This window comes from Carcharhinus amblyrhynchos, chromosome 26, assembly GCF_965287045.1.
Source record: "Carcharhinus amblyrhynchos chromosome 26, sCarAmb.v2.hapA, whole genome shotgun sequence".
Classification (NCBI taxonomy): domain Eukaryota; kingdom Metazoa; phylum Chordata; class Chondrichthyes; order Carcharhiniformes; family Carcharhinidae; genus Carcharhinus; species Carcharhinus amblyrhynchos.
In genome coordinates this window covers 37,274,491-37,296,507 of record NC_137349.1, presented here as the reverse complement: position 1 = coordinate 37,296,507, position 22,017 = coordinate 37,274,491, and the positions used below count along the sequence as shown (strand labels likewise).

The 22,017-nt window shown below is 47.6% G+C and overlaps 1 protein-coding gene across 2 annotated transcripts in view; it reads left to right on the top strand.

Annotated features, from left to right (window-relative positions):
* Nucleotides 1-689: 689 nt before the first annotated feature.
* LOC145358471 (procathepsin L-like) overlaps nucleotides 690-22,017 on the top strand; it is a 42,025-nt gene continuing 20,697 nt past the window's right edge. Inside the window, exons 1-2 of one of the 2 annotated variants that reach the window (XM_080212552.1) lie at nucleotides 690-1,050; nucleotides 11,252-11,286. The gene's annotated coding sequence lies outside the window, so the exon portion shown is untranslated. The remainder of the gene's footprint in view (nucleotides 1,051-11,251; nucleotides 11,287-22,017) is intronic. The other variant, XM_080212551.1, reaches the window with a different exon arrangement.

Genomic DNA, 22,017 nt, shown 5'->3' with positions numbered 1-22,017 from the left:
CCCCCCCCCCGTGTTCCTGAGAGGGCCAGCGGATGATGGTTAGCTATTTAGACACTGGCTGATTTTCTCTACCTGCGTCCACTCAGCCCCAATGCCAGTTCAATGGCATTGCCCCAGGCACTGCCCAGTCGAGGCTGATTGAGGACAGGTCAAAGGTTTTGCCTTGGACCAACCTGCCCACATAGTGTTCGATCTGTTCCTACATGGTAAATCGGCCAAATTGATTTTCACACCTCGACTAAATTGCGGTCAAAATAGAACTGTAGGGTTTCTATGGATTTTACAGTTTTGGGGTGAGCGAGGCTGTAAAATCCTGCCCAAGTGTTACGGTTACTGAGAGGGTGAAGAGAAAGATCAATTTAATGTGTGATAGGATTGTGGGACCTGCCTGCTAGCTTTTTGTAATTCATGCACTGGAACACCCAGGTCCCTCTGCACTTCACTCACCTGAAGTCACCAAGACATCAAACAGGGAATTCAGAGGAAACTTCTTTACCCAACCATAGGGAGTGTTTGAACTCAGCCATGTTGATGTGGGTAAGGAGAAGTTTGGCAAGAGGGAACGTTACTGAGGGTGGACTTAGAATGAGGAAGGATGGGAGTGAGGCTGAAGTGCAGTGTTTATACCAGAATGGACTAGTTGGGCCAGTTTCTGTCTGTGTTTAACAATCTGTAGATCAGTAACACTCTGTAGCAGAGTGTAGTTTGCTAATAAGTGTTCTGGAAGCCCCCCTCAGCGAGTTACCGGAATTTATTTTCACTTTTGTCAGCAGCAGGACAGCTGCGAGCGATGTCTATTCCCTGTGCATTTGTGTGACCATAAGGGGCTGTGTGTAGAGTCTATGCAGACATTCCCTGCACGCACTTTTAACCAGTTTACACATTCGCTGCGGGACACCATTGGAAAGTTTGGAATTTCCCAGTCACATGAGTTCGACAGGAGGAAGTTGTGTTTTCCTTTGTTCTGGAGAGGCATTGATCTAATCTGGTCACTTGTGTTAACGCCACACTCGGGTTAAGAAGGGCAACACCACAGGAGGCGGCGACAAGGTAGGTCTGAGTTGGCATTAGTGTGATTCCCTGAAGCCAGACAGAGTTACTGGCAGCTCCTCCTTGGGCACCGTATACAACTTGCTAGAAAAGGCTCGGGAATTTGCCCTTTCTTTGCAAATCCAAATCCAGCCTTTCTCCGTTTTAAACAGAAACTGAACAACTTTTGCTGGCGAACTGGGTTTGCAGGCTTTGAGTCTAAGAGTAAAACTGATTGCTACATTGTCGGGAAATCAGGACAGGGGACACTATCCTCATGCCCCCCGCCCAAACCTGGTGATACATCACAGAATCACAGTGTTGTTAAAGCCACAAGGAGGCCATTTGGCCCATTGTCTGGGCACCGGCTCTCCAAACTAGCCCCTTAGTGCCATTCTCCTGCCTCTTCCCCATATCCCTGGGAGTTCCGATGCATGGATCTCAAACGGGTTCAAGTACAGCAATTAATTAGGAAAACTAATAGAATGGTATTGTTTGTTGTGAGGGGAATTGGTTACTAAAACAGGGGTGGCACAGTAGCACAGTGGTTAGCACTGCTGCTTCACGGCTCCAGGGTCCTGGGTTCGATCCCTGGCTTGGGTTATTGTCTGTGTGGAGTTTGCACATCGTCTGCGTGGGGGAGATCTCATTGAGACATATAAGATGAAGAATGGGATGGATAGGATAGAGGTGGAGAGATTCTTCCCGCTCAGAAAGGATAATAGGACTAGAGGGCACAGCCTCAAGATAAAGGGGGGGACGTTTAGAATGGAGTTGAGGAGGAACTTCTTCACTCAAAGGGTGGTGAATCTCTGGAATTCTCTGCCCGTTGAAGTGGTGGAGGCTGCCTTGCTAAATATTTTTAAGATGCGGGTTGATGGGTTTTTGATAAGAGAGGGGATTAAGGGTTATGGGGAGAAAGCGGGAAAGTGGAACTGAGCCACGACAGATCAGCCATGATCTTATTGAATGGCAGGGCAGGCTCGAAGGGCTAGATGGCCTTCTCCTGCTCCTATTTCTTATGTTCTTATGTTCCTCCGGGTACTCTGGTTCCCTCCCACAGTCCAAAGATGCGCAGGTTAGGTTGATTGGCCATGCTAAGAAATTGCCCCTTAGTGTCCAGAGATGAGTAGGTTAGAGGGATTAGTGGGTATAATATGGGGGTAGGGCCTGGGTGGGATTGTGTTCGGTGCAGACTCGATGGGCTGAAGGGCCTCTTTCTGCACCGTTCTATGATTCTTCTTCTTAGGTTATGCTTCAGAGCAGGGAACAGGAGATGGATAAGGAGCTGTACTGCAGGGGCAGGACAGGTTAAAAAGTGAACAGCACAGGAATTTGCTAAAAACGTATGTGTAAATGCAAGGAGCATTGTAAATAAAACCAGTGATTAAGGTGATTGGTAGAAGGGGACAAGAGGAAATCCATTTTCACCCAGAGGGTGGTGGATGTCTGGGATTCACTGCGGAATTGGAAGTTGAGGTTGGAGTGTTTAACTTATTTAAAAGGTCCCTGGATGTGTCTGAAGTGCCGCAACCTACAAGGATACAAACTGGGAATTAAAGTGATTCATTAGTTTCCCTTTCTCTTTGGCTGGTGCAGACACAATGGACTGAATGGCCTCTCTCTGCACTGTAACATTTCATAGAATCCCTACAGTGGAGAAGGAGGCCATTTGTCCCATTGAGTCGGGACCAATAATAATCCCACCCAGGCACTATTCCCATAATCCCATTTATTTACCCCACTAATCCCTTTAACCTGCACATCCCAAAACAGTAAGGGGCAATTTACCATGGCCAGCCAACCTAACCTGCACATCTTTGGACTGTGGGAGCAAACTGGAGCACCCGGAGGAAACCCACGCAGACACGGGGAGAATGTGCAAACTCCACACAGACAGTAACCCAAGCCGGGAATTGAACTGGAGTGTGAGGCAGCAGCACTAACCACTGTGCCACTGTTCTATGGTTTGAACATCAGGGAGAGAGTTGGTATCAATGGTCCATTCCTTCTGGCCTGTTTCAGTAACTAACAGTCACGCTTCTCATCAGAATGTTTTGCAGGTGGGGTTTTGGTCATGTGATAGCTGTAATTGGCATAAAGTGGAGGGCAATCCATGTTGATGAAGGGCTTTGATCTCCCATTGTGTCAAAGTTACCAAGGTGCCATCAAAACACTTAGGGGCCCTTACCATCCTCCTTGTACAATGAGTTTTGTTAGTCCTTCATTGCTCCAGGTAGTTTCTGGCATCAGAAAGTCTAATGGTCCATTGTCCTGATGTTTTGTAGATAGTTTTAGACAATAGCAGTTGTGAAGTTCATTAGCGGACCTTCCTATGAGCCATCTCTCCACACAAATCCACATTGAGTTTTTTAGACTTGGCCCATTTGTAGGGTTAGGTGACCTGTGCAGCCATTCTGAAGTTAGTGTGTCTTTGGCAAAAGTCCTGACCAGCTATTGAAATTAAAGATTAATATTCCACATCACACCCGGCACATCGTCATGGCAATGGTAAATGCGGTTACCAATCTGTGCACAGAAAGCTCCCAGGAATGGCAGTGTGATAATGATTGGATACGTTTTAGCAATGTTGATATAAACAAATAGGTTAGAACTTCAGGGATAATCCCCCTGCTCTACTCAGATCCGTGGGGTCAGTTATATCCATCTAAGAGGGCATCAGATTTGCATCCTATCTGAAAAAGGACACCTCCAACAATGTGGCAGTCTCTCGGCTCTGCATCAGAGTGTAATCCTTGTAACTCAGTTCACGTTAGGTCTGGGAATTTTGGCAGTACGTTCCCGGAACGTGAGATTTCTCTCCTGAATGCTGCCTCGAACAGTGAGGGATGTCAATGCTTTTAATTTCTCACGGCAGTGCCTCTCACCCTGTTCTACAACGTCGCTGCCCCCTGCCCAGGGAACCATGGCCTCAGAGTTGCGATTACATAGAATATAGAACCCTACAGTGCAGAAAGAGGCCCTTCGGCCCATCGAGTCTGCACCGACCACAATCCCACCCATGCCTTATCCCCATATCCCTACACATTTACCCACTAATCCCTCTAACCTACACATCCCTGGACACTAAGGGGCAATTTGTTTTTAGCATGGCCAATCAACCTAACCCGCACATCTTTGGACTGTGGGAGGAAACCGGAGCACCCGGAAGAAACCCACGCAGACACGAGGAGAATGTGCAAACTCCACACAGAATTTTGGTGGTGAACAGTCGGGGGAGGGGTCATGGATCTGGAATTGGAGGCAGGAAATGGCTTAGGAATTGGGCTGGTGTCAGAGAAAGGGAAAAGGGGAAGACAGGGAATAGAGGCTTCGGGAGGGAGGCGGAGAATAGCTGCTCAGGAAAATGGAGGAGTCGGGGAACATGCGAGTGACGGGAATGAAGGTGGGGAATTTGGGGCTCAGGCAGGGCAAGGTGAGGAGGAACAGTGAGGGCACTGGCATTATCCACAGAGCTGAGTGTGACAGTGGTGAATGGGAGCTGTGTTTTATTTGTTTCTGAGATGCAGCGTCACTGGTTAGACCAGCATTTATTGCCCAAGTCTACTTGCCCTTGAAAAAGTGATCTTGAGCCATTGCCTTGAACAGCTGTGCTCCACACAGTGTCGATATACTCTAGTATTTTATTTCCTGTGATCATTCAATGAAGCAAAGTAGCTTGGTCGGTCGGCCACTTCAGAGAGCAGTTGCCGTGGGTCTGGAGTCACACGTATACCAAACCAAATAAGGACGGCAGACTTCCTTCAGATCAAACCTGGGGATCGATCTATGAAAGAGGACCAAATAGTGAACAACTTCTTATTGGTGGGCAAGGGGAGAACAGGAGACTGAGGATTCTGACTGGAAGAATGGAGATGAGAGATGGAACTGTCAGCTATTCAACCTTCATCATGTGGCAATTGAAGCATAAACTAAAAAGAAATTTAAAAAGCAAGGATTAAATGGAATATGCAAAGACGTGGAGGAAATATGAGTATAGAAAACAGAGGCAGTTCTGGAGGTTTCATGGCCTCCTCCAAAGCTAAATTTTTCAATACGTTGATGGAAACTCTCCTTTACTGAGCCTGAGAGCAGTGAGTCATTTGGAAATGTTGGTGTTAAGCAGAGTTTAGCATGATGTGAGAAGTTCCCCAAACAGTGAGCTATTTTTAGTCTGGTTCTGAGTGGTTTCGACTGGCTGGTGTTGATGTGCAAAGAAAATTACTGCACAGGACCAGGCCCTTTGGCCCTCCAAGCCTGTGACGATCATGCTGCCCGATTGAACTAAAGCCCCCTACCCTTCCAGGGAAAATATCCCTCTATTCCCATCCTATTCATGTATTTGTCCAGATGCCTCTTAAAAGTCATTATCGTATCTGCTTCCACTAACTCCCACAGCAGTGAGTTCCAGGTACCCACCACCCTCTGTGTATAAAACTTGCCTCGTACATCTCCTTTAAACCTTGCCCCTCGCACCTAAACCGATGCCCCCTTGTAATTGACTCTTCCATCCTGGGAAAAAGCTTCTGACTATCCACTCTCTCCATGCCCCTCATAATCTTGTAAACTTCTATCAGGTCTCCCCTCAACCTCCGTCATTCCAGTGAGAACAAACCAAGTTTCTCCAACCTCTCCTCATTGCTAATGCCCTCCATACCAGGGAACATCCTGGTAAATCTTTTCTGTACCCTCTCCAAGACTTCCTCATCCTTCTGGTAGTGTGGTGACCAAAATTGAAGACTATATTCCAAGTGCGGCCTAACTAAGGTTCTATAAAGCTGCAATATGATTTGCCAATTTTTAAACTCAATGCCCCGGCCGATGAAGGCAAGTGTGCTATACGCCTTCTTGACTACCTTCTCCTCCTGTGTTGTCACTTTCAGTGACCTGTGTCCCTGTACACCCAGATCCTCCTGCCTATCAATACTCTTAAGGGTTCTGCCACTTACTGTATACTTCCTATCTGTATTAGACCTTCCAAAATGTATTTGTCTGGATTAAACTCCATCTGCCATCTCTCTGTTCAAGTTCTCCAACCGATTTATATCCTCCTGTATCCTCTGATGGTCCTCATTGCTATCTGCAAATCCACCAACCTTTGTGTCGTCCACAAACTTACAAATCAAACCAGTTACATTTTCCTCCAAATCATTTATATATGTTACAAATAGCAAATGTCCCAGCACTGATCCCTGAGAAATGCCACTTGTCACAGCCCTCCATTCAGAAACACACTCTTCCATTGCTACCCTCTGCCTTCTCTGACCGAGCCAGCTCTGTGTCCTCCTTGCAAGCTCACTTTTGATCCCATGTGACTTCATCTTCTGCACCAGTCTGCCCTGATTGACCTTGTCAAAGGCCTTACTGAAGTCCATATAGACAACATCCACTGTCCTACCCTCATCAATCATCTTGTCACTTACTCGAAAAATTCGACCAAGTTAGCAAGACATGATCTCCCCTTCACAAAGCCATGTTGCCTCTCGCTAAGACATCCAATTATTTCCAAGTGGGAGTAAATCCTGTCTGAAAGAATCCTCTCCAATAATTTCCCTACCACCGATGTCAGGTTGAGCGGCCTGTAATTACTTGGATTATTCTTGCTACCCTTCTTAAATAATGGAACAACATTGGCTATTCTCCAATCCTCTGGGACTTTCCCTGTAAGAAGTCTGACAACACCAGGTTAAAGTTCAACAGGTTTATTTGATAGTAAACCCACTAGCTTTCGGAAATGCTGTTCCTTCGTCAGGTTTGTGGAGGGTTCTGATCAGAGAAGGACATATAAAGGCAGACACAGTTTACAGATTACTGATTAGAATGCAAATCTTTCCAGCTAACCTGCTATTCATGTCTTAAAGATGCAGACAATGTGAGTGGAGAAAGCTTTAGGCACAGATTAAAGAGATGTGTATTGTCTCCAGACAGGACAGTAAGTGAGATTTTGCAAACCCAGGCAAGTCACGGGGGTTACAGATAGCGCGACATGAACCCAAGATCCCGGTTGAGGCCGTCCTCATGTGTGCGGAACTTGGCTATCAGTCTCTGCTCAGCGACTCTGCGCTGTCGTGTGTCGTGAAGGCCGCCTCGGAGAACGCTTACCTGAAGGTCAGAGGCCGAATGTCCGTGACCGCTAAAGTGTTCGCCAACAGGAAGGGAACAGTCTTGGCTGGTGATTGTCGAGCGATGTTCATTCATCCGTTGTCGTAGCGTCTGCATGGTCTCCCCAGTGTACCATGCTTCGGGACATCCTTTCCTGCAGCGTATCAGGTAGACAACGTTGGCTGAGTTGCAAGTGTATGTACCTGGTGGATGGTGTTCTCACATGAGGTGATAGCATCCGTGTCGATGATCTGGTATGTCTTGCAGAGGTTGCTGTGGCAGGGTTGTGTGGTGTAGTGGTCACTGTTCTCCTGAAGTCTGGGTAGTTTGCTGTGAACAATGGTCTGTTTGTGGCTGTGCAGTTGTTTGAAGGCAAGAAGCGGGGGTGTGGGGATGGCCCTGGCGAGATGTTCGTCTTCATCAATGATATGTTGAAGACTCTGGAGAAGATGTCGTAGCTTCTCCACTCCGGGGAAGTACTGGACAGCGAAGGGTACTCTCCTCAGAAGACAAACATGGGACAAGGTGGACAGAGTACCCTTTGTCATCCAGTACTTCCAACCCTCTCCCTGGCTACCCTCTTGCTCTTTATATATGTATAAAAAGCCTTGGGATTTCCCTTAATCCTGCTGGCCAATGACTTTTCATGACCCCTTTTAGCCATCCTTAATCCTTGCTTCAGTTTCTTTCTACTTTCCTTGTATTCCACACTTGCTTCATGTGTTCCCAGCCTCTTAGCTTTCACAAATGCTTCCTTTATCTCTTTGTCTAGGCTCACAATATCTCTCGTTATCCAGGGTTCCCAAAACTTGCCATACCTATCCTTCATCCTTACAGGAATGTGCTGGTCCTGGATCCTTATCAACGTACACTTGACAACCTCCCATATGCCAGATGTTGATTTGCCCTCGAACATCTGCCCCAATCTACGTTCTTCAGTTCCTGCCTAATATTGTTGTAATTAGCCTTCCTTCAAGTACAGAACAGCTCTGACTGACACTCCCAGTTTGGAGGAATCACTGCGATGGTGGTATAGTGGTGAGCATAGCTGCCTTCAAAGCAGTTGACCCGGGTTCGATTCCTGGCCATCGCAAAGGTGCTTTTTAGGGCAGCACGGTAGCACAGTGGTTAGCACTGCTGCTTCACAGCTCCAGGGACCTGGGTTTGAGAGTCAGTGTCTGTGTGGGTCACTGTCTGTGTGGAGTTTGCACGTTCTCCCCGTGTCTGCGTGGGTTTCCTCTGGGTGCTCCGGTTTCCTCCCACAGTCCAAAGATGAGCGGGTTAGGTTGACTGGCCATGCTAAAAAATTGCTCCTTAGTGTCCTGAGATGCGAAGGTTGGAGGGATTAGTGGGTAAATATAAGAACATAAGAACATAAGAAATAGGAGCAGGAGTAGGCCATCTAGCCCTTCGAGCCTGCCCCGCCATTCAATAAGATATGGAGGTAGGGCCTGTGGGGGGGGGGATTGTGGTCAGTGCAGACTTGATGGGCCAAATGGCCTCTTTCTATGCTGTAGGGTTTCTATGATTTCTATGAATCACATTTACACAGAACCTGAGCCCAGAGCAGAATCCAAGGAAGTTCCGAGAGAGATTGAATCAGCTCAGTGGCATCATCAGGGCTCCCTGATTGTAGCTTGTCCGTGCAGTGGGGAGATATCAGGTTTGTGATTTCAGTGTGAATATCAAGATGTTATAGGATTACTATTAGTCACAAGTAAGACATTGGAGATTATTCCTACCAGTTATATACAGACTATGAGCTATTGTATTACTCTTGGTCACGAGGGAAATTCCCTTCCTCTATCCCCTTGGTTACTATTAATTCTCAATGTAATTTCAATAATTTGTCATTAAAGAAAGAAAGAAAGAACAACCCAGCACGGGAAACAGGCCCTTCGGCCCAACGAGCCCGCGCCGCCGCATCACCCTACACCTATTCTACCCTGCATGTCTACGAATGGGACCCTACTCAGTCAGATTCTAATGTTACTAATGGAATCAAACTTCCTTCTACCTCTGGGTTTTTCTCTGTGAATTGCTGTCCTGCTGTTGAATTCCTCTCCCTTGGTTTCCTCTCTTTTATCCTCTCCACTCCTTCCGCATAATCTCAACCATCCCCCCTAGCTTCAGCACAGATTGGGTTGGCGCAGAAACACAAACTGGAAAGTAGAGACCCACTTCCTACCCGATCGATCCAATTCCCACGAAACTGCTGACCACCTCTGTGAGCTGACATTGCTCACAGTAATTCCCTGTTCTGAGTGTTGTCCCTCTCTCATTCAAACCTGTCGTCCAAAGATGTGCCTGTTGGGTGGATAAGCCACAATAAATACTCAGGATTACGGGGATAGGAGTGGGAGTGGGCCTGGATAAGATGTTATTTCGGAGCGTTGATGCAGGCTCAATAGTCTGAATGGCTCCTTCTGCATTGTACGGGTTCTATGGCTCTGTGATGTTATGTGTGTTGGGGGCTTGTCCCTTTAAAAGAATGGGTCAGGTGACCCGGAACGTAAGCTCGACCTGGGGTGGAACTTGCCTGGTCAGTCTTGTGCTGACTGTGCTAGGATTAAGACATGTTAGTTTACAACCACTCACCTCGTGGTTTATTATTAGTCTCAATCGCAGACCACAGAAATAACATATGATCATCACCCATCTCTACAAAATAACCCAATATCCACCGTCCTTGCAAACTGCCAACTCCAACTTCCCTTCTCCCGGAATGTGTTCATCATAGAAAAGGCCATTTGGCCCATCGAGACTGCACCGACAGTCCAAAGATGTGCAGGTTAGGTTGATTGGCCAGGCTGAGAAATTGCCCCTTAGTGTCTACCCTGGGGATGTGTAGGTTAGAGGGATTAGTGGGTATAATATGTAGGGATATGGGGGTAGGGCCTGGGTGGGATTGTGCTTGGTGCAGACTCGATGGGCCGAAGGGCCTCTTTCTGCACTGTAGGGTTCTACGATTCTATGATTCTCTGACAGAGTATCTTACCCATGCCGTGCCCTCTCCCCCTCCTATCCCCGTAACCCCACACAGTGAGTTTAATGCCTGTTATCGTCACCGCTATATACTGAGTTTTAGACGCGTTGTCACCTCCCCAATCTGTCCCAGCTCTCCTGAAACTCTTTATTTAAATCCCTCCAATCAGATTTCCACTGCTGCCACAGTATTGAAACGACTCCGATCCAAATGAAATCCAACAAAGACCAACTTTCACTCATTGCTTTCTCGACCTGACTGTAGCAGAGGGACAGAGCTTAATGTGATCAGGGACAGTTATAGTTCATAGAATCCCTACAATGCAGAGGGAGGCATTCAGCCCATCATGCCTACACTGATGACAATTCCCCCGAGACCCTATCCCTGTAACCCCACATATTTACCCAGCTAATCCCCTGAATTAAGGGCAATTTAGCTTGGCCAGTTGACAACCTGCACTTCTTTGGATTGTGGCAGGAAACCCACACAGACATGGGGAGAATGTGCAAACCCCATACAGACATCAGAGGCTGGAATTGAACCTGGGACCCTGGCGCTGCGAGGCAGCAGTGCTAACCACTGTGCCATTCAATGCTATTATTTCATTTATCATTAATGAAGTGATCACCAATTAGAAACTTATTTCAATAAATTTCACATGGAACTTGTAAGGGAGGTGGTTTAGTTTGCGGACTCTAGTTTCAGAACCACTAAGATACTCAACTGAAGCAAATTAAGTAACATTTGGACAATTGCCATGTGAACCAACACCATGTGATTGAGCATCATATGATTCATACCATATGGTATCATATGATTAAATGTCATGTGATCAGCTACCACATGATCAATCCTCCAGGAAGATCTAAAATCAGAGGTGGCAACCCTACCAAACAACCCCACTTAGCAACCCACCCAGCAACCCCACTTAGCCCCTCAATGGGGCAGTAATGGTTTTGGCAATCAATGCTTCATGTCAAAAATTAATTAAAAAGAGTTAAAAGCCCAGTGCAGTCTAAAGAAACATGCAACTTCTGAATGTTTGACCTCTGAATTTTTGAATCCAAAAAGGTGCAAAATATAAATCATGAAAAATAATTAACTTTAAACCTTTATATATCTAATGAAATGAAGACTACAAGCAGGAACTGATATGGCTGTGAATGAAAGTGAGTAAGAAAAACAACTTTATTATAATTTCCACAAAAAATAATGGTGAAAGTTAAACAAAATAAGACTAAAATTCACAATGGGAGCTGGAATGTTCCAGTGGGATTCTCTGGTCCTGCTGACAGTGTACCCCTGATGTGGAGATGCCGGCGTTGGACTGGGGTAAACACAGTAAAAAGCCTCACAACACCAGGTTAAAGTCCAACCAGTCCTGGTTGGACTTTATTGATTGCCCAGTCCAACGCCGGCATCTCCACATCGACACCGCAAACTGCCAGATCCAAGTGGAGAGGATTTCCAAGAAGATTGACACAGACATCAAGTTTTTACAAAGATGCAAAGTCTGGTTGGACTTTAACCCGGTGTTGTGAGACTTTTTACAGTGTACCCCACCATGGATCTCCGGTGGCAAGGCGTGCATTCAGCGGGAAACCCCGTTGGCAATGGCAGGACCCAGAGATCTCACCGCCACTCCGTGGTGGGGTTGTCACACCCGCAAAGCATTGGATGGGAAAACGCCGGCTGAGATGAGATATAGTGGGCCGAATCTTCCCAGAACTTGGCTGTCAGTTTCAGCCTTGGGGGGTGTGGGAGGGTTGGGGAGGTGATGGGGGGGATGATTGGGAGCATCCTGTTGTCCATCGAACAAGTTCTCCTCCAGGAACCAAGAGGCCATGAGGGCCTCCTCCCCTCCTGCCTATGTGCAACCTCGTCTCGGCCTGGCCTCCGTCCTCAGCTTCCTCAGCCTCCTCATCCCTGGTACCCTCCTGCATGACCTCCTCATTCGAGGACACCTGGAAGCTCTTCACCCCGCTGCAGAATGAGGTTGTGGAAGGCCCAGCAGACAACAACAGTGCGGGAGACCCTCGGGGGGCTGTACTGCAGGGCTCCACCAGACTTGTCAAGGCAGTGGAAACACATCTTTAACAGGCTGATGCACTGCTCGATAACGGAGTGAGCCTCATTGTATCGAGTCTCCACAGCGATCTGGGGCCATCAGCCACAACCTGAGGGGTTAACCCATGACCTCTTGGAGCCATCCCTGTAGCCTGTGGTGTCCTTTGAAAAGCCCAGGGATCTGGGACTGGCCGAGGATTTGGCTGTCATGCAAGCTCGCTGGGAAACGGGCGTACACTAACATGACCCGCATCTGCTGGTCACACACCAGCTGGACATTAAGGGAGTGGAATCCTTTCTGGTTTATCAGGGGGACACCCTGGTGCCATGGGGCATGGAGAACCACACTGATGCAGTCTACCTGTCCCTGCATCTGTGGCAGACGTGGTTTCTGCCCGAACCCCGTTGACCTCTTGCCCTGGCCTGGTCCTGACCAAAATGACACATTCACCCGCCCGTGCACACAGTGGTGTCATGGATGGAGGCAGACGCCTGAGAGATTCCACAGACGTCCTGGTGGAGCCCTGGAAGAGCCCAATGGCCAAGAAGTTTAGGACCGTCGTGACCTTGTTGGCCACAGGGAGGGGGTGTCATCCAGCGCCACGTGGCGATAAGTCCACCAGAACATGATGCAGGTGCTGCACTGTCTCCTCCTTCAGCCCGAGTCTTTGTTGGCACGTGGTGTCTGAGAGCTCCATGAGTCTGGTATATCCTGAGGTGACTCCAGAGCTTCTGTGCTCCCTGCAAGGCTAGTGTGGCCTCCGACCCCGATCCTGGCCTGTGACCCGCTGGTCTGGATGCTCTCTCCTGAATATCGCTGTGCATTGCTGCTGGAGTCTGTCCTTGTCCAGTGCTGTGATCAGTAAGATGGACAGGTACTGCCACCATTGAGAATTTGAACAGCATCTGGTGAGGGATGAGAGAGGCACAGTTTGGTGTTACAGAAAGTGATCATTAACATTCCCTAACACATTGACCATCCTAACCTGGGAACAGCCAGCCCGAGAGCATCGCTGCTAGTGATTGGACGCTTACAGCTCCTGTGCCCTCCCGTTTCCAGAACAAGGCTGCCCCTTGTATATCCCCTCACCCACTGAGACTCACATCCGGCCTCCCTCAAACCCAAGCCCACCGGGGAGTCTTTCAGGACAGAGATGTGTTTAGTCATCGCCATCTGGATGGTGAGGTCCACCTTTGAATAAAGGTGGCGGTCAGAGCGGGTGGACTGAAGGAGCCTGACCTACAGCCATTGGGAAGCCTGGGAAATGTCCCCCCTCCCCGGTTGCTCCTTATTCTCCTGTCACCACTGATACCTGAAGCTGAATCCCAGCCTTGTCTTTGAGGCTGTGAGGATTGAGGATTAACCCCTGAGGGCCAGTTGTCTCAGCCGTATGAAGCTGAGGATTCGAGCTGCTCTTTCCCTCGGGGAGAAGCAGTGCTAATGGACACCCTGCTTGGTGAGGCCGGAGAATTCAGAGAGCTTGGCGTGGTGTCACCCCTCCATATTTGGGCCTACAGGATCTCTCATCCTGAGGTGAACCCTGCCGAGTGGGCACTGATTTGGATTGTCTTTGGGGGTCTCATCCTTCCTGCCCATTTGGCCAAGCTACATGGCTCTCAGTACATCATACTCACTAGTGCCAACACCAGCCCTGGCACCAGACACCCCCACCCTAGACTCTCATACCACACTGAGCTGAATCTTACAGCATTGAGAGCTGATCCCAAAATAACTGAGACCAATATTGGGAACCCCTCAGCCCGCCAATCAGTCAAGCTCCAGATGCCCGACAGCTGACGTTCTATTTCTCACAAAGCCCCTGGAACTGCCAAGTGCCCTCTGTCCCCTTGGCCCTACCTCCCTCTCGGAGGACATGGCGCCTGGTGCTTGTTTTCGAAGAGCAGTAATGATTTGCATTGGAGGGGCTGGTGGGTGGCAAGATTTATTGAGGGTGGAAGAAGCGATGTTAAGCTTGTTAAATGTTGTATACAAATGGCAAGATTTATTGAGGGTGGAAGAAGCGATGTTAAGCTTGTTAAATATTGTATACAAATGCGTGTAAATCAGGTTTGTGCCTCTCCTGGGCATGAACTGGATTGTATCATCAGGGGGAGGGTGGGGAAGAGCGTGTTCTGAAATCACACCAGTGTAAATCATGTTTATGGCCTCTTGCGAGATTTAGTGGCCGTTACGGGATTTGTGCCCATGGTTCGATCCTGCGCATAATTAGCTTCAGACCGGCAAGAACTGATCCCAACGTTTGGATCTGAAACTGGAAATGAATGGCGGCACAGTGGTTAGCACTACTGCCTCACAATGCCAGGGACCCCAGTTCGATTCCAGCATTGGTTCACTGTCTGTGTGGAGTTTGTGCGTTCTCCCCGTGTCTGCGTGGGTTTCCTCCTGGCGCTCTGGTTTCCTCCCACATCCAAACGTTGTGCTGGTTAGGTGAATTAGCACTTGTCAAACCTCCAGTGTGACACAGTTCCAAATGGGACAACCAAGCAAATAATGGTGGCACAGGGTTAGGGCTGTTCCCCATGCTAGCTCTTTAATAGCATCTTCCATTTATCCCCGCTCTGTTCTTCCCCCACATCCAGCACTTTCTTTTTATAAAATTCCCTTTTGAAAGTTATTATTGAGCCTGTGTGCACCACTTTTTCAGCAAATGGATCTCAGAATGTGACAATCAGTGATGTAAAAAACGTTTCTGGGTTTCACTTCCCATTCCAATCACTTTGACACAGTGCGCTCTCGTTACCGCCACAGTTTCTCCAGATTTGCTGTGTCAAAGTTCTTCATTAACCTCCTCTTAACCTTCTCTACTCTAAGGAGCTAGTGTATTTGAACCTTGGAGATGAGTTTAAAAAGACTTTCTGTTTGCTTGGCTTTCTGCATCTGTTGAACGTGAATGGTGTCGGACATCAGTACTGGGCCTGATCTTTGCTGGGCTGGATAGATACACACCGTTCAATTTATTCATCAGTGAACCAGTGAACCAAGCACTTGTCAAACCTCCAGTACAACACAGTTCCAAATAGGACAACCAAGCAAATAATAACAGTAAAAAGTGGCACGGTGGTTAGCATTGCAGCCTCACAGCTCCAGGGTCCTGGGTTCGATTCCCAGCTTGTGTCACTGTCTGTGTGGAGTTTGCACATTCTCCTCGTGTCTGCGTGGGTTTCCTCTGGGTGCTCCGGTTTCCTCCCACAGTCCAAAAATGTGTGGGTTAGGTTCATTGGCCATGCTGAGAAATTGCCCTTTAGTGTCCAGGGATGTGTAGGTTAGAGGGATTAGTGGGTATAATATGTAGGGATACAGGGGTAGGGCCTGGGTGGGTTTGTGCTTGGTGCAGACTTGATGGGCCGAAGGGCCTCTTCCTGCACTGTAGGGTTCTATGATTCACTGTACCCGAACAAGTGTTAGAGTGTGGCAACTAGGGGATTTTTGCAGTGACTTCATTGCAGTGTTAATGTAAACCCAGTAGTCACACTATAAATAAACGTTTACTTTAAAGTTGTTTCATATTTCGGTTTCTGGGAGAGACGTCATCCAGCGTTCTGGAAATTGCTTTTCCATTTATACTTTCACCTGCCTGACTCCCCATGAGGCACAGAGTTGGGAAATCTGGTGGAATCATCAAAATCCTTGAGAGAGTGTGGCTTGTGCCAGGGTCTGGATGGAGTGAGTGTGGGACTCTGTGCTGGTGGAGCGACTGTGTTGAATCTCCCAGCGTTTGGGCAGAAGTTCGCATTTCCTGTGACCTGACGGGGTGTTTGAGAATTAAACAGGAAAGGTGACAAATATTTTGAGACGTGACAATTCCTGAAATGTACAGTTTAAGAGAATGTAAAATTTGAAATTTGTGTTTTGAAACATGGGACTAAAATTTTTGGGAACAAGAAATGAGAACAAGGCAGAACTAGCTTCGAAAAATGAAGCTCGAGATCAAGCTTCTAACTGAAAAGAAACTGCAGATGCTTTCTTTTTCATCTCTTCAAGGAAGTGTGTTTCCAAACTTCTTTTAACCCAGCTGAGTCAACTGTTTGTGTTTAAATATGTTTCTCCCTTTTAAAGGCTACAATTTAAAAGGCTAAACTAGCAAGAGTGCAGAGGTGATTTACTCGGATGCTACGGGGACTTGATAGATTGAGTTATAAGGAGAGGCTGGATACACTGGGACTTCTCTGTCTGGAGCGTAGGAGGCTGAGGGGTGATCTTATAGAGTTCTATAAAATCACGAGGGCATCGATCAGTTCGATAGTTAATATCTTTTCCCAAAGGTAGGGGAGTCTAAAACTAGGGGGCATAGGTTTAAGGTGAGAGGGGAGAGATACGAAAGAATCCAGAGGGGCAATTTTTTCACACAGAGGGTGGTGAGTGTCTGGAACGAGCTGCCAGAGGTAGTAGTGGAGGTGGGTACAATTTTATCTTTTAAAAAGCATTTAGGCAGTTACGTGGGTAAGATGGGTATAGAGGGATGTGGGCCAAATGTGGGCAACTGGGACTAGCTTAGGGGCTTAAAAAAAGGGTGGCATGGACAAGTTGGGCCAAAGGGCCTGTTTCCATGCTCAAAACCTCTCTGACTCTAACTTTTGCGACAGATTGATTTGATTTATTATTGTCACATATATTAACATATAGTGAAAAGTATTGTTTCTTGAGTGCTGTACAGACAAAACATTCTGTTCATAGAGAAGGAAATATGGGGGTGCAGAATGTAGTGTTACAGTCATAGTTAGGGTGTAGAGAAAGATCAACTTAATGTAAGGTAGGTCCATTCAAGTGTCTGATGGCAGCAGGGAAGAAACTGTTCTTGAGTCAGTTTGTACGTGACCTCAGACTTTTGTACCAATAGAGAATGACCGGGATGCGTGGGGTCCTTAATTATGCTGGCTGCTTTGCCAAGGCAGCGGGAAGTGTAGGCAGAGTCAGTAGATGGGAGGCTGGTTGGCGTGATGGATTGGGTTGCATTCACGAACTTTTGTAGTTTTTCGCGGTCTTGGGCAGAGCAGGAGCCCATACCGAGCTGTGATACAACCAGAAAGAATGCTTTCTATGGTGCATCTGTAAAAGTTGGTGAGTGTCGTAGCTAACATGCCAAATTTCCTTACTCTTCTGAGAAAGTAGAGAAGTTGGTGAGCTTTCTTAATTATAGTGTCAGCATGGGGGGACCAGGACAGGTTGTTGGTGATCTGGACACCTAAAAACATGAAGCTCTCTTTTCTACTTGGTCCCCATTGATGGAGACCGGGACATGTTCTCCTCCACACTTCCTGAAGTCGATGGCTACCTCCTTCATTTTCTTGCCATTGAGGGAGAGATTATTGTCACAATTCTCTCATTCCTGTACTCTGTCTCGTCATTGTTGTCATATTTTGTGAAGATGTTTAACTCTTTTAACAATGGAGGGATATCAGACTGGAAGCTACCGTCTCTTGAGATAGTTTAACAACAATTTAATCAAATACTTTGTAGCACGGAGGGCATTTTGCTTTTAATGAAGGAGGAATTCAAACAATTAGATAGAATCATAGAATGTTACCGCTCTGCGTGAGGCTATTTGGCCCTTTGTTCCCCATGCTAGCTCTTTAATAGCATCTTCCATTTATTCCCGCTCTGTCCTTCCCCCACATCCAGCACTTTCTTTTTATAGAGTTCCCTTTTGAAAGTTATTATTGAGCCTGTGTGCACCACTTTTTCAGCAAATGGATCTCAGAATGTGACAATCAGTGATGTAAAAAACGTTTCTGGGTTTCACTTCCCATTCCAATCACTTTGACACCGTGCGCTCTCGTTACCGCCACAGTTTCTCCAGATTTGCTGTGTCAAAGTTCTTCATTAACCTCTTCTTAACCTTCTCTACTCTAAGGAGCTAGTGTATTTGAACCTTGGAGATGAGTTTAAAAAGACTTTCTGTTTGCTTGGCTTTCTGCATCTGTTGATCGTGAATGGTGTCGGACATCAGTACTGGGCCTGATCTTTGCTGGGCTGGATAGATACACACCGTTCAATTTATTCATCAGTGAACCAAGTGACACAGACAGCACTTGTCAAACCTCCAATACGACACAGTTCCAAATAGGACAAACAAGTAAGTAATGATAATAAGGTAGGGGTCCGGGTCAATAGGACTCTTAAGTCAGCCTCGCAGGTGGAGGATGTGGTCAAGAAGGTGAATGGTGTACTGGCCTTCATTAATCGAGGTATTGAGTTTAAGAGTCGGGAGGTAATGCTGCAACTTTATAAGACCCTAGTCAGATCCCACTTGGAGTACTGTGCGCAGTTCTGGTCGCCTCATTACAGGAGGGACGTGGAAGCTATTGAAAGGGTGCAGAGGAGATTTACAAGGATGTTGCCTGAATTGGGAGGCATGCCTAATGAGGATAGGTTGAGGGAACTCGGTCTTTTCTCCCTGGAGAGACAAAGGGTGAGGGGTGACCTGATAGAGGTGTATAAGATGTTGAGAGGTATTGATCGAGTGGATTCTCAGAGGCTTTTTCCCAGGGCTGAAATGGTCGCTACGGGAGAACACAGGTTTAGGGTGCTGGGGAGTAGGTACAGAGGAGATGTCAGGGATAAGTTTTTCACTCAGAGGGTGGTGGGTGAGTGGAATCGGCTGCCGTCGGTGGTGGTGGAGGCAAATTCGATAGGGTCTTTTAAGAGATTTCTGGATGAGTACATGGGACTTAATAGAATTGAGGGTTATAGGAAAGCCTAGTAGATAGAGATATGATCGGCGCAACTTGTGGACCGAAGGGCCTGTTTGTGCTGTAGTTTTTCTATGTTCTATGTTCTAATAAGGGATGGCACGGTGGCACAGTGTTAGCATTGCTGCCTCACAGCACCAGGGACCCAGGTTCAATTCTGGCCTTGGGTTATTGGGTGTTGCATGTTCTCCTCGTGTCTGCGTGGGTCTACTCCAGACGCTCCAGTTTCCTCCCACACTCCAAAAATGTGCAGGGTAGGTGGATTGGCCACGCTGAATTGGCCGTAGTGTCAGGGGGATTAAAATCAAATCAAAGAATCATTTTCATAGAATCCCTGCAGTGCAGAAGGAGGCCATTCAGCCCATCGAGCCTGCAATAACAGCAATCCCACCCAGGCCCTATCCCCATAACTCCAGTATTGAACCTGCTAGTTAGCAGGGTAATTACACGGGGTAATAGGGATTGAGCCTGGGTAGGATTGTTATTGGCACGGGCTCAATGGGAAGTCTGGTTTCTGCACTGTAGGGATTCTGTGAGTCTAAGTGCAAATAGCTGACTGATTTAATTGAGCTTTGCCCTTGGGTGACATTCTACTAAGGGTGGCACTGGGCTGATGCCCAATGTTGTTCCCTGTGAGCCTAGGTGAATATCAGAGGCAATATAAACCTCTGACTGCTCCCAGATGTGGGTGTTGTCAGCATATTCATGTGGAGTAGTAGGAGCACAGGAAATAGGAGCAGGAATAGGCCATTCAGAGCACTCCATTCGAAGAGATCATGGCTAATCATTAACCTCGATACCATTTTTCCTCACTATTGGAGAGTGGGGAAGTGTGGAAAGTCTTTAGTGGGTATGAACATGTGTGAGTACAGTCATTGGTCGTGTGGGCAATCGCAGCTCTTACCACAGGGGACCTGTGTAACTAGTTGCCTCCAGTTCTGAGTCCGCGCTGTGTTGTAGAAACATAGAGACAAATATCACGAGGGGCCACAAGCTAAGGGTGAGGGGGGAGAGGTATAATTTGGATGCTAGAGGGAGGTTTTTCACACAGAGGGTCGTGGGGGTATGGAATGCACTACCAAGTAAGGTGGTGGAAGGAGGCACACTGGACTTGTTTAAGGTTTACTTAGATAGGCACATGAGCGACACAGGGATGGAGGGTTATAAGAGACGGTTTTAAATAAGGGTCCTGGAAATCTAATGCTACGTGTGTTGATGTTTTGTCCCCTTTACTCCGAGGTGTGTCGGTCCATCTTGTTGTCAAACGAGGGGCATGCACACGGTGGGTCGTGCGTGGGCTGCTCTTGGATGTTTCGAGAGTAGCCTAGTACTTCGCGCTGTTAGTGTACGCTTAAAACTGGACCAGCAGAAGGGCACCACGACAGCTCAGTGACTATCACTGCTAGCTGTGCAGATACATGGATTTGGGCCAGTGTCTGTGGGAGTTTGCGCATTCTCCCTGTGGTTGCGTGGGTTTTCTCCGGGTGCTCCGGTTTCCTCCCACACCCCAAAGATGTGCTCTTAGGCTGATTGGTAACAAATTGTCCCTAAATTATTCTCCCCTGAATCTGGTTTCCAATGGGGGTACCATAAACATAGACATGGGTCAAGGGAGGTGTAGGAAAAAAGCATTGTTAAGATGGCGGCGTGGGCTCGTTGGGCCGAAGGGCCTGTTTCCCGTGCTGTGTTGTTCTTTGTTCTTTGTTGTTCTTTGTAAACCCTACAGGACAGAAAGAGGCCATTTGGCCCATCGACTCTGCAGTGGCCACAATCCCACCCAGGCCCTACCCCCAAACCCCTACATATTTTACCCGCTAATCCCTCTAACCTATGCATCTCAGGAAACTAAGGGGCAATTTTAACATGGCCAATCAACCTAACCCGCACATCTTTGGACTGTAGGAGGAAACCAGAGTACCCGGAGGAAACCCACGCAGACACGAGGAGAATGTGCAAACTCCACACAGACAGTGTCCCGAGCCGGGAATCGAACCCAGGTCCCTGGAGCTGTGAAGCAGCAGTGCTAACCCACTGTGCCCCAAATTATCGTATTTCAATAATTTTGTAGTAAAGAGATTGAATTTCACAATGCATTCAACTGTCTTTTTGTGGGCAAGTTATCACACACGCCATTTCCCTTGACGTCATTGGCGTACAAAATTCAATCAGTTTCTGTCTTGAACACTGAGTCATAGATTCCCTACAGGGCAGAAGGAGACCATTTGGCCCATCAAGTCTGCACGGACTCTTTGAGAGAGCATCTTCCCCAGGCCTTATCCCCGTAAGCCCACGTGTTTACCCCACTAATCCCCCTAACCTACACATCTTGAGACACAAAGGGGTAATTTTGCATGGCTAGTCCACCTAACCTGCACATCTTTGGACTGTGGGAGGAAAGTGGAACACCTGGAGGAAACTCATGTAGACACAGGGAGAACGTGCAGACTCCACACAGACAGTCACCCAAGGCCGTGCTAAGCACTGGGCCACCATGCCACATGCTCAATGCCTGAACTTCCACGGCCCTCTGGGGAACAGAATTCCAAACATTCACAACCTTCTGGGTAAAGACGTTCCTAAATGGCCCTCCCCTTATCCTGGTTATAGACCCACCTCTCCCGCGCTCCCCAGCAAGGGGGGAACATCCTATCCACATCTACCCTGTCACGCTCTGTAAAAAATTTAAAGTTTCAATGAGATTACCGCACATTCTTTGAAACTTTAGAGAATACAGGCCCCATTTCCTCAATCTCTCCTCATAAAACAATCTCACTATAAAATTCATAGAATCTCTACAGTGCAGAAGGAGGCCATTCTGCCCATCGTGCCCACACCGACCACAATCCCACCCAGGCCTTATTCCCACAACACTACATATTTACCCTGCCAATGGGCGGCATGGTAGCACAGTGGTTAGCACTGCTGCTTCACAGCTCCAGGGTCCTGGGTTCGATTCCCAGCTCGGGTCACTGTCTGTGTGGAGTTTGCACATTCTCCCCGTGTCTGCGTGGGTTTCCTCCGGGTGCTCCGGTTTCCTCCCACACCCCAAAGATGTGCAGGTTAGGTTGATTGGCTGTGCTAAAATTGCCCTTAGTGTCCTGATATGTGTAGGTTAGAGGGAT